Genomic DNA, 13319 nt, shown 5'->3' with positions numbered 1-13319 from the left:
ATTAATTAAACAAACAGAGAAAAGTGTGTGTATCATTTAAAACCGGTGAAGACAGTGGCGACCGCAGTCATTTTTCAGGGTGCTCTGAATGGCATCGTCTCACCCTTAGTTGCTTGGAAGTGTTCTTGATGGTTTGTCTTCTGCCTCCTGGGGGTGGGGGTGGTGGCAGGAAGTGGTCCTGAGTGTTGATGGGATTGCTGCCAGTTTGAGGACCCGCAGGGGCGTTTGGGCTCCCCTGGGAGGCAGGGTAGCTGACTGAAGAATGCATTTATTTTTGTGTTTCTGCCTAATGATGTATACGGGACTTCACAGCACATGAAATAAGCATCCTTAACCTTCACGTCAGTGAGTCATAAGAAATGAAAGGACATGGTTGTTTCTCCCTCGGTCTAATGAAGTATAATATTTGCAAAATCTCCTTTGGTGAATGTGCACAAACAATCTATCACAAAGAAGGAATTGTTTTCTGCGTGGCCTTAGAGGAGTTTTGGAAAACGAACAGAGGATTTTTACACGTGTCCCTTGAGCCCAACCCAGGCAGTGAGGATGGTGGATGGTCACAGGCTTTCCACACAGTCACCGTGGCCCGTTAGAATATTCCAGCACATTTCAGCGGGTCATTTGATTGGGCCTGAGATCGAAGACGGAGCTGAATCACATGATGCTTTGGTCCAATATGTTTTTCTGATTTGGTACTTTTTGAAAACCTAGGTTTATGTCTGGTTTGAACTTGTTCAATAGAGTTAAGAAAGGGGAAAACCCCTCTTGTTACATTCCTGGTTCAAATTAAAATTTTATATCTGCCCTTGGTTTGAGTTTGAATAAATAAAAAGTATTATGGCTATTGGTGAGAAGTTCATTTTGATTCAAGTCACTTCTCCAGATAGCATCACTGTTATAAAACTCATTTCCCATGAACTTGCATTCTTCCAGGATGGTGTGTATGTTGATCTCATTTCTTAAATATTCTGGTTAATGAGAGTTACTATACTTGCAATAGTGCTCTGCAGTGAACTAGAAGTAATAAAATACTTGGCACAAAAACCAGCAGAGGTTTTGCTAAATGCACAGACTTTGTCTTCTTGGGACCAGGTGAAGGGTTTTATCTACTGTTTGCAACTTGCTAACTTTCAGGGAAGAGTGAACTCTTATAAATAACTCTTTATTCATACAGCCCACAATATTTATTGTGTGCTGTCAGCATCCAGGTTGTCCTGGCAGATATGGATCTGTGTATTAGTGAACCTTAGTTCCTATCCTCTAGGAATTTCCAGTTCAATCAAGGATGCAAATGACATACCCAACACCTATTATGCAATAATTTATTTCTCTTTCCCCCCACACACACACACTCATGACTTGTGTGATCTTAATTCTCTGACCAGGATCAAACCCACAGTCCCTGTAGTGGAGAAACAGAGTCTTAACCACCGGACAGCCAGGGAAGTTCTTAACTACGCTTTTATTATGTGGTCAGCATTGAATGAGGAGTTAATCTGCCTAAAATCACAGTAATAGAAGAGTCAGAATATGAATATGAATTCAGACATTCTTACTCTAGAATAGGTTTTCTCAACTTTGACACTATTGACATTTTGGGGCATCATATATATATTTGTTTGGGGGGCTGTTCTGTGCACTGTAGGGGGTTTAACAGCATCCCTGACCAGTTGCACCTTCCCCAGGTTTAACAATCAAAAATATGTTCAGGCGTTGCCAAATGTCCCCTGAGGGGCAGATCACCTCTGGTTGAGTCACCGCTCTAGACCTTGTCCTAGTAACCATGGCCCCATACTGCCTATCCAGGTAATAGTGTTCAGCACAGTTTCTGTGTGTTTAGAATGATAAGTCCATTTGGAGTCCTGCTGGAAGCAGAGGACAGATGCCACTCCCATCTGTGACTGTTGGGAAGAGAAATCTCCGAGGTGGTGCTGTTTGAGTTAAATTTTGGAGGAATTCACTTAGGCAGGAAAGGGGGAAGGATATTTGGAGTAGAAGGACCCCCTTGCACAAAAGCATGAAACATGAGAAAACAAATCTGGCTTAAGGGATGGCAGATAATTCCCTCTGGACCCTTCACTTCCCTCTCTGTTGCAGTTTTCTTGTCTTAGCAGCAAGCTTGGTTCACAGCAGCCTTATAATTTTTACTTTCAATCAAAGGTATTGTATTAGTCAGGATGAGCTAGGTTTTATTGCATAACAAATAGCCCCGAAACCAACAAAGGTGTGTTTCTTGCTCATGCTGCCTACCTGACCTGGGTCAGCTGTGGGCTCTGCTGTTTGTTGTGCTCACCCTGTAACCCAGGCCGGTGGTGCTGCCACTGTCTGGAGCTCCGCTGGGTACCAAGACAGAGAGAATGAGAATGTGGCGAATCCTGTCCTGGCTTGTAAAGCTTCAGCCAAGAAGTAGCACCTGCCACTTGTTTTTATACTCAATTGGCCAAGAAAGGCTCATGCCCTCACCTAACTTTAAGGGGACAGAGGACTCAAGACATACCACGTGCCCAGGAGAAGAACTGGAAATGCTGGAGATAGCACTCACGTCTCCCACAGGTGTCAAAGGCCCACCCTAGGATGTTCGAGCATGGACACCTCATCCTCTCCCCGAGGGCCTCCTGCTTGGCTTTCAGTGATGGCCTATTGCCAAAGCCACTGTGAAATAGCCGAGCAAAAAGAGAAAATTAGATAATCAAGAGTCCAAAAAATTTTAATTCTCTGAATAAGTCAGAGAGGTCTTTGTGGGTTAGGACTAAGTCACAGGCTCTCATTTTAGAGTTAGGACGTCGAGGGTTGAGAATGGGAGAAAGGATTCCGGTAAATACGGCCTGGATGTGGTAGGTTGTTTTATGGAAGTGGGTGTAGGTGTTCAGGACGCACACAGGTAGTTGTCTTCAACATTCAGGATGCTGGCTGTCTCTATCGTAAGTAAGTAGAAGAGCTTTCAAGCCTGAACTAAGTAGAAAGATGGTCTCCTTCATGGGCTGTTCTGAGATACAAGGAAGAAATGAATGAGAGCAGGAGCCACCAAGAGCATTTAGGATTATTTTAGAAAGTCTCCACCGGTGCCTTATAAATAACCCAGGAGAAATTTTCCTTGTTGGAAACTCACTCAGACCGCGCCTCTGTCCTGGGCCCTGGGGCGAGGAGATAGACACAGAGACGGGCTGCCGTGGATCTAAAATGGGAAAAGACCGGAAATCTGCGGGGAGGATGCAGTCCTTGTCACCCCTAGGCAGAGGGGGCACAGAGGTCTTAGAAAAATAGAAATAAATATAGCAGTTGCTGGCCACTTCCCTCCCCAGTGAAGCGCCCTTTCCAAACCTGGTTTCCCCTCTATTTCCGAGCTATTTCTCACCATGGTGTGTGTAGGGAGCCAGGGCAGGAGGGCTGGAGAGAAATGAGGGGGTTGGGGGGGGCGGGGGGACTCACAGGCATCGACTCACGGGGAGACAGGATTAGTCACAGTCTGGGAACTTGTGGAGGGGGCCTCCAGAGACCAGAAGAGTGGAGAATAGCCAGCTAGGTCCAGAGTCTCTTCACCTCTGGGGTCTTGGTGGAGCATCTCGCTGCATGGCTGTAGGTGTGCACGTGGGGGCCTGTGCCCGAGAGAGGGGTGCCACACCAGGTGTGCAATGGGGGAGCACTCCAGACCAGCCTGTGGTTTGCTGACAGCTGCCTAACCTGGCTGTATTAGCTTCCTCCCTCTGTTGTAGTCAGGTACCCCAGGGTGCTCCATGATGTACCAGGGTTCCCTAACATTTTTCACAGCCCCAGCCTCTTCCTCTCTTGGGGAGCATCAAGGTCTGTGGTGCCCTTAAGCAGGTTATGCAGGACCAGACGGGAACAGACAGGTGGGCCTGCTGAGCGCAGGGCCAGGGCCCAGACAGCCCTCTCTCCTCCCAGGCCATGTTCCCCCTACCAGGACCACTGTCCCTTCAACACCTTTTTCTCAGCTGTAAAGTGGGCACATGGGAGACAGCTGAGCAGGAACTGTGTGCAGGCGCATGGGCTCTAGGCATCTGTTCAGGCAGAGGAGGCTGGTAGCCCAGCTGCCCCTCGCCATCTTTCTCAGTTGCCCATGTAGCGTGGGGAGTCTTGCTCACCCATCACTCATCCTCAGACTGGCCCTGCGCCCACAGTGGCCAGGAGGGCAGGGGATCCAGACTCTGTGCCCCTCCCGAGGGCCCGACCCTTCCCAGCAGGGCTCCGAGAAGGTAGGTCTGCTTCCCAGTGAGCCCTGCTCACCCCTGGGGAGGCACGAGGTGGTTAAACCTGCCCTTCCTCGCTCTGAGGTCTCCGGAAGACACAGGTGCTATATATAAAACTGGGCGATTATCTCACGCTTGCTAAGTTTCCACCCTGGTGGCTCACAGCAGCCACCGCAGGGAGATTTCCTGAAGCCCTCCTCTCAGCCCTGGGCATCCGTGGGACCCTCCCCCATCCCTCCCAGGGAGGCCCTAGTAGGGCTTGCTTGGGAGGAGGAGGAGAGAGGAGGGCAATGAAGGGCAGCTAGAAAAATGACCAGCCTCACACTCCAGCTCCTGCATGGTCCCAACCTACAGTGAAACTCCTCTTCTCTTTCTTGCCTTTTAAGGTGGGGCCTTGGGGCCAGGGATGGGCGCGGTGGGTGAGGGGTGCTCAGTACTGGCAGACGCCCCAGCAGGTTCAGCTCAGAACTCGAGGGGACAACGGGCAGGACTCCAGAGGGATTTCTGTTGTCGCCTCCACGACAAAGGAGAGGAGGCGGCCCTGACGGGCAGGTTTCCACCGAAGCTTCGGTGACTTGAAATTCCCCTGTGTGGTTTTTCTAAGTGGGTGTCACTGCTGTGCTGGGGGGACCTGTCTCGTGGTTTGGGACTGCCCGGCACGCTACCGGTCATCTACTACCTTCCGCCCCTTTGCGTGTACTGATTCCCTTGTCCACTGAGCACCCCTCTTCCAGACATCCACTGGGCCCAGCCAGGTACTACTGCTGGTTAGGAACCACTGAAAGGAATTATTTACTTGGGCAGCATCTCAGGAGGATATCAAATGGAGCCAGAGGATTTTAGGGACAGTGGGGAGGAGACAGGGGTCGGGTGTTAGGCTGAGAAATGCCTTGTTACCTAGGGCCAGGTATGGGCCCAGTTTTTTTTGAAGTGATCGAGTTTAATTTTTCATCCTGTTTATGAGCACCGGGCACCCTCCGTTAGCTGGAGGATCTCTTGTGTCTGTTTTCTTTTGTTTCGTTGCATCCTCTCTGAATCTGCACTGTGACTTCAGGGCCAGTTTCCTGAGTACACGACCAGTGCAATCACACAGGGCCCCCTGCTCTCTCCCCCACCCTTGGGCTTAATGCTCTGCAGTCACCATCTTGACATTCTTAATAATTCTGTCTTTGAGTTGTGTTTTGTAAATGAAGTATGGGGAGACTGGGTCCCCTGGCTGGGGCTGCATCTGCCTCCTCTCCTCACCCCACACCCCAGCAGCTGATGATGTCCCAGCGGGGGCCTGGGGGAGGGCTCAGGGAGGGCCAGGGTCTGTGCCACTGGTGGGGCGTGGCGGCCCTCCCACCCGAGGCTGGCAGCACCACAAGCAATGACTCAGTGGGGTCGAGTCTCCCACTCACTCCCTATCCAGGTACCAAGTGTGTCCCACGGGGAGGTTCTAATCCTGTGGATGCTTCTATCCTGGGGTGGGTCTGTGGGGAGAGGAGGGCTCTCTGACCTGGTGGCTGATGGAAGGGGACCCAGAAGCCCCCTTGAGTGGCCAGAGTCACGGGGCGAGGCCCCTGGGTCCCCTGAGGGTCTGCCCGGGCCTAGAGATGTCTAGACAGCAGAGATCGACACTGTATCAGGCAGAGAAAGAGAGACTGTGGAAGAGAGGAAAAAGGTTTTTATTTTACTGCCATTCCTGGCCCTATTCCCCACTTTTTGAAGACAAGGTGGAGCTGTTTTCACTTTGCACTGGGCCTTGCAAATAATACAGCATTTTTACCTGCCATTTCTGTTTAGTTCTCCTTCCTGTTTCTGGGAAGAAAAAAAGGGTCACTGTGAATGCAAGAGATTCCATTCGTTTTCTCCCTTCTGTCCTTCTGAAGTTCGTGGTCACGAGCCCCAAACTTTTCCGAAGATACCTTGTTGGCACAGCCCCTTCTACAAGAGGCAGCAAACTGGGAGGAGGAGAGAGGGGCTGGGGAAGGGAAATCTGTCCTGTCACTAAAACATGGCTGGAGTTTTTGGTCAGATCTTCCTGCGTCTGTGGGATGTTTTTTCACAGGCACTTACTGTGCGCCAGTGCTGGCCTGGGCAGGACACTGGAGGGATACCAGACAGGAACCATAAAGCCAGGTTCCAGGAAATGAGGCTCTGCTCTCATGGGCCAGCTATATTAAGGGATCGTTTGTGAGCAGGTGTAGACAGTGTCACACCAAGCAAATTCCACACACCTTGTCCTCGGCCTGGGGGATGGTGCCGTAAGACATGATCTGCTGGACGGAGACCACACTGCCGTCATGACCACAGATGAGGTAAGTCTAGAGAAGTGGGCCAGAGTCAGGGGACTCACATTCAGACAGAGTAGGCTGGGGGAAACATCTCTTCTGCTTCATCAATGAAGTTCTTATGGGGGAAGTTGGAAGTCAGGAGCCACTGTGCTCCCCCAAGTGCTCCACCACCTGCTGCCTAGCTGCCCACCTCCCGAAACCAAAGTGATGCCTGCCCTACCCCTGCCTTTTAAGCATCAGCCACTTCTTGTCTGTTCCTCTAACATGTGAACCAGACCTTCCTAGACTCATCGGAGACCTCATGAGGCCAGATGCCGGCCATCCTCCTGCCTCTGGGCCAGACACACTCAGGGATGCCCAGATGATGAGCAGGGGGCATGGAGGTCATCTCCGTGTCCAGTGTGCAGGCAGAGGCCTGTGTCCTGAGTCTGGCACCTGGCAGAGAGGGGAGAACTGGAGCAGAGGCATGGAAGCCTCACATGTGGGACATACTTAGTAAAAAGTTACTGTTCTTTATCTGACTCAGATTTAACTGAGTGTCCTGTGCGTTTCCTGGCAGCCCTACTCCAGAGGGCAGTTTTGTCACAGGCTTTGTGAAACATGTGAATCCAGAAATGAACACTGGAGTCCAGGAGGCCTCTGCCGGTCCCCTCTTAAGGGACCAGTAGGGAGCTCAGCCGCCCAGTGCGGTCACCAGCTTGCTGCACCATCTGGAGCTGTCCTTAGGCCAGGGTAGGATGTCCTTAGGCTGGGTAAAAGCCTAAGTTGTCCTTAGATCTTCTGTAGGATGGAGATAGAAGAGCTACTGCCTTTTTTCCTTCCACCCTGAGCGCTCTCCAGGATGGGCTCCAGCGAGGCCTCCTGCAGAATCCACAGGGCTTTGAGGGGCTGCCAGGCCTCCATCAGAAGGCTGTTCATGCTCCCTGCCCCATCAGTGAAGGTGCTCTCGCTGCCAGTAACAGAAAACTGCAACTCTGCTGGCTTGAACATAAGGAAAATGTATTTTGTTGCTGTTGTGGTATACTCGCTAAGTCATGTCCGACTCTTTTGTGACCCCGTGGTCTGTAGCCCACCAGGCTCCTCTGTCCATGGGATTTCCCAGGCAGGAATACTGGAGTGGGTTGCCATTTCCTTCTTCAGGGGATCTTCTGGACCCAGAGATTGAACTTGCGTCTCCTGCGTGGCAGGCGGATTCTTTACCACTGATCCACCTGGGAAGACCCTAAGGAAAAGGTGTTACCTCACCTTGATTCACAGGCCCCAGCACAGGCAGCTGCAGCCTTGGGCAATTCGTTAGAGCAGCAGGGTCACTCCTGTGCTTCGCATCAGTCTGCTGCATCCCCGGAGCATGGCGAGGCTCCTCTTCTAGAATGACGGGACAGCTGCTGCAGGTCCAGGTGTCCCGCGTGGAGGGGAAAGGGCGTGATTCTTCTCTGTGTCTGAGGCATCTTTCTCAGAAGGCGCCAGCAGATATCCCCAATGTCTCACTGACCGGAATGTGTCGCCCAAGTCTGCCTCTGGTGTGAGAGGAACTTAATTAGTACACAGTTACTCCCGGGGAGCTCCGCCCAGCACACTTGCGGCTGGGTTCCCTGGCACAGTGTAGACACCCAAACAGTACTAGGTCCCTATTTCTGTCCCCTGCCTCATCCTGCCAAAGGTTTGAGGCGGTGTTGATTATCTTCTTTATTCTTTTCAATTTTTAACATAAACATTACATAGAGAGTCTAACAGTAACAAGCAATGTAACTTTTTATTCTCAGTGGACTTTGATAAGCTGCATAACTTTGTTTTACATACTTATAATCTGATTGTAGTAGTTTTATCTTTTGCCTTTATCATTTGAATGTCATCTCGCGTTTTCAGGAACGGACATGGGGTCATCTGCTTGTCATTTTAAATGAATATTTAAAAGAAAAAATTTTTAATTTATTTGACTGCAGCTCGTGGGATCTTTAGTTACGGCATGTGGGATCTAGTTCCCTGACCAGGGACTGAACCCGGGCCCCTTGCACTGGGAACATGGAGTCTTAGCCACCGGACCACCAAGGAAGTCCTCTTTGTAAGTTAATATGTAATAATAATAGCACCTAACTTTTATCAAGCACTTACTGTAGAACAGGCACTGTTTTAAGTGTTTTCCATGGATTATTTTACTTAATCCTCATAGCAACCCATTTTCAGGTGAGGAAATGGAGGCACAGACTATCTAGAAAGGGACTGAAGCCTAAATCTTGAGCCTTAGCTTTGAACCACTGCATAATTTACGTGGTCATGCCTTTACTGTTCAGTTCAGTTCAGTCACTCAGTCGTGTCTGACTCTTTGCAACCCCATGAACTGCAGCATGCCAGGCCTCCCTGTCCATCACCAACTCCCGGAGTTCACTCAAACTCATGTCCGTCAAGTCAGTGATGCCATCCAATCATCTCATCTGCTCTTGTCCCCTTCTCCTCCTGCCCTCAATCTTTCCCAGCATCAGGGTCTTTTGAAATGAGTCAGCTCTTCACATGAGGCGGCCAAAGTATTGGAGTTTCAGCTTCAACATCAGTCCTTCTGATGAACACCCAGGACTGATCTCCTTTAGGATGGACTGGTTGGATGTAGCTGTTGCTATTACCTTGGGAAATGGTCTTCTTAGTGGCATTGTTTTCAGAGCCCAAGAAGAACATACGACTGTGTCATTGTCCCACCTCACCCTCTGGAAAAACTGAACCAGTTCAGGGTCATCTGCAAGTTCTAAATGCTCTGGCTTCCCTACTACTGCTGGGTTTTCTAGTCTGGTATTGTCTAATTGTCCTTTAATCTTTTTTTCCCTTAGAGTTTTAATTTGTAATTCTTTAAATGAGACTCTACATGTTTCCTTGTGATGGTGGCCTTTAATTACTCATGTGCAAACCGACTGTCTATCCCCATTGAGCAACCATGTAATTAGACTGCAGTGTTCATGGCCCGTGTTGATAGCACTTGAAGCTATTAGTTCCATTATTACAAATATATTTCTATTCCATGACTTTCTCTGAAAAAAGAGAAAGTGTTTCATTCCAGTTTATTCTAATCAATCTCTATTTTCCCCCTTATCAAGTTGTTAATTGTCTTGGCCTGGAAATAGGGACCACCTGGTACTTGAGGGCAGTGGTTTTTACTGATTTTGCTTATGCAACCAACCTTTGTGATGGGTCCTTAGAGGACTGAACTGTGCCTCACCCTGTGAAAACTGGGTTTTCTGAAAACCCCCTTTTGAGCTTCCAGGAAGCAGTGTGATGTAAGCTGGTGCCTGGGTGCTAGCTAGCTGGCAGCTGGCCACATCCAGCCATCCCCAGTCCCCTGGCCATCTGTACACCTTGGCAACCAAGTGGTGACCGACACACCCAGACCCAGAAAGCCAGACAGAGTGGCGGCTGGAGACTTCATGGAATCCTTGTAATTAGAATGGGAAAGAGCCTGTTAGTGCATGCGGTGTCCTCCCCTCCCACGGGCCCAACCAGCTTTGGAAGGTGGCATGTAATTTGCTCTGTCACCTGGAGCATGCAGTTGAGTTTCTGAGCCTTATCTCTGAAGCCCGAGAGTTGGACTAGACTGATGGTTTTTGACCCCATTTTGGACCTTGTGTTTTGGAAAGGGGTTGAAAGTAGTGTGTCCTTTCCCTGGAAAAGTGCACATTTCACAAATCATTGTGTATGCTCTTTCAGGACATCTATAGCTAGAAGCCCACCTCCACTTCAGTCCAGTCTGCAGGTTTAGAACCCAAAGATCTGTTGATCTCTGAGGTCCCTTTTTAACTCAGAAAGCCAAAGTTCTAGAAAGTTTCTGGTCAAGGAACCTGGGATTGGAAGTGGACAAAAGGGAGCCTCTTATACTTACTTGGAGAAAGCAACTATCCAGCCCAGAGTTTTACTATCTGGTTTTTTGGTTGGTTGGTTTTGTGTTGTTTGTTTTTTTCCAGGGTTGAGTTTAACTCTGTGATACCACGTTCTTTCCCTGTATCTTATTCTTTGAAAATTTTGTACTGCCTCCGAAACCATTGAAATCTTTCAAGTGTATGTGGAGCTGGGTTCCAAATGCTTTTTGACATTCCTATCACAGGAATGGGGAGGGGAACATCTGCCCAGATGTCCCTGGCAACTCCCAGCAGCCCTTAGCCTTGCCTGCTGACCCTTCGCCTTTAAAAGCCTGGGACATGAGAGAATGGGCTGGTTGCGTTGTTTTTGTGAACAGATGGGTCCTTGGGAGTTGGAAGAGAAGGAGGAAAATTTCTTCTGGTTGATCAGATTGCTTTCCCAGCACCTCTGGGCTTACTTGGTTAAGAAGCTTTGCTTTAGTTCCCAGGGACTTTTCTAATTCCTCAAGTGACCTGCCTGAGAGGGAGCTGAAAGGAATGACTTGGGCCTCAAAATGTGTCTTAAGGAGTCAGGAGAAAAGTCCCAGTATCATTTGATATTAGCTGGAGGGAAGATGCCCATGGTCCCCAACTGAGCCTCCAGCTGTCCAGGCCAGCTCAGCCTCCTGGAAGGGGAGGGTGGAGACAGTCACAAATCCTTCTGGTGGGAGGTTAAAGGCATGTGTGCATATATGTGCACACTGCTGCTTCTCAATACTTGGATTCAACCCAGGAAGTCAAAAGGAGTTGGGGCATAAGGGAGAGAATCAGAGTCTTCAACCCCAATTTTATGTTTCTGGGATCTCTTCTTTCCCTCTGGCCATTGGAACGTTTCTGTAAATTGGAGGGCAAGTGATAAAGGCATTCAGTTCATTTCAGTCAGTCGTGTCCGACTCTTTTCGACCCCATGAATCACAGCACGCCAGGCCTCCCTGTCCATCACAAACTCCTGGAGTTCACTCCGACTCACGTCCATCAAGTCAGTGATGCCATCCAGCCATCTCATCCTCTGTCGTCCCCTTCTTCTCCTGCCCCCAATCCCTCCCAGCATCAGAGTCTTTTCCAATGAGTCAACTCTTCACATGAGGTGGCCAAAGTACTGGAGTTTCAGCTTTAGCATCATTCCCTCCAAAGAAATCCCAGGGCTGATCACCTTCAGAATGGACTGGTTGGATCTCCTTGCATTAGCCCCTAGATATTTTACAGGATGAATATTTACCCCCTAAATATTAGGATGATTTCACTGTGTAGGACAGTGGCCTGAGTGTGGGGAACCTATGGATCTGGTTCAGCCATACCACTGATGCTGTTCTTGTTTCCTGCCTCTTCTAGAACTCATCTCTGAACGTTTAGCACCTCTAACCAAGCAGGAGCAATGCTGTGATTCTTCTAAAAAGCACACCAACAATTTTGCCAGTAGTTCTCCTTTCCAGTTCTAAACTTTGAGAAGTTTTTTTCACAGTGTAAAGGAGCTACAACTAAGAAAATTCAGTCCAGCTCAAGAATTCAAAAGTTGAAGTTGTGTGAAGTCACAGGTTTTCCTGTATCAGCTGTGGAGCCGAAAGCCTCCTGTTCCTAGACTGGGCACTGCATTGTTGAACTTCTGTTACTTGCTGTTTAAGTAGCCAGTGATCCCTGAAAAAAAGCCTGGCTGTAAAGTTGCCAAAATGATGCACTGCTTTGTTTCAAGCCACTGTAAACTCTTTCCCCACAGTCATTTTTATCTCCAGTGCTTTTGTCTAGGTCTTTCTATTTGTTTCCCTAGAATGAGAAAACGTTGCATTCTCCAGAAAGACAGTTTTCAATGTTGTCTGCTCATTCAATTCTTCATAATGACCCAAGAAAGAAACTAGATGGGTTTTTTTTTCCCCCCCAGTCTCATACATTTTCATCAGCACACACAAGCTTTATACAGGGAATTCTCACAACTTTTATCAATTGTATTTGTTTTGTAGGGGGGGGGTGGCTAGCCTAGATTATATAGCAATTTTAAAAAAGATAAGTTGTTTTATTACTTTCTTAGTCATGTACAATTACACTGGGGATCTAATTTAATAAGTTTATAATTTTTAACTGCTATTTTATAGCATGCTAAATAGACTTTTCTTAAGTGCTTCTACTGTTAATGTTTATTCTACTCTAAATTCTGATTTTAGCAGCCTCTGTTTTTCATACTCAAAAGTATACTGAATTCAGCCTAAGATTGAATTATTCAAAAGTTCTCTGGGCTGTGAACAAATAGTATTAGGGCCTGACCCTCTCAGTGTTTGGTCTTGGGAAGCTTAAGTCTGCTGGGTTTGGATGCAGAACTGGTCAGTATCTTTCACAAGGTGTCCAAGGAGTTGGGCACACTGTTTTCTAAAGAAATGAAGGTTTTTGTTTACTTGTGGCATTTTTTTGAGTATCAGTCTCACACAAAGTTAACTGAGACCAAAAACTCCTGGGGGTAAGAGGGATGGGGGAAGACATAGTCACCCAGTCGTGTCCGACTCTTTGTGACCCCATGGACCATAGCCGACTGTAGTCAATGAAATTCTCCAGGGAAAAATACTGGAGTGGGTTGCCATTTCCTTCTCCAGGGCATCTTCCTGATCCAGGGACTGAACACAAGTCTCCTGCATTGCAAGCAGACTCTTCACCAACTGAGCCACCAGGAAAAACATCAGAGCTGATTTCGGGAATTCAGTCTAGGCTGAATTCAACCTACTCGGCGATATGAAAAACGGAGGCTGCTCAACTAATGAGTGGTATTTAACAGTACAAATACTCCAGAATAAACCCGTTTAGCGTGCCATAAAATATCAATCACAAGTTATTGCTAACTCAGTAAAGTAGGTCAGGACACCTTGACTATCCCTTTGGTTTTTCACAAAATCCCTACAAAAGAGCTATTGTACCTATTTTTACAAATGCGTAAACTGAGACTTCTATAAGTTTTCGAAAAGACCGCGAAGCTG

The 13319-nt window shown here is 48.2% G+C and overlaps 1 protein-coding gene across 2 annotated transcripts in view; it reads left to right on the top strand.

The window, feature by feature from the left end:
• Positions 1-13319, top strand: part of ITPKB (inositol-trisphosphate 3-kinase B) — a 103086-nt gene that overhangs the window by 19477 nt on the left and 70290 nt on the right. The gene's annotated exons all lie outside the window — the stretch shown is intronic.

This window comes from Bos javanicus, chromosome 16, assembly GCF_032452875.1.
Source record: "Bos javanicus breed banteng chromosome 16, ARS-OSU_banteng_1.0, whole genome shotgun sequence".
Taxonomy (NCBI): Eukaryota; Metazoa; Chordata; class Mammalia; order Artiodactyla; family Bovidae; genus Bos; species Bos javanicus.
The sequence above is the reverse complement of the archived record's forward strand: the minus strand, read 5'-3'. Positions and strand labels throughout refer to the sequence as shown.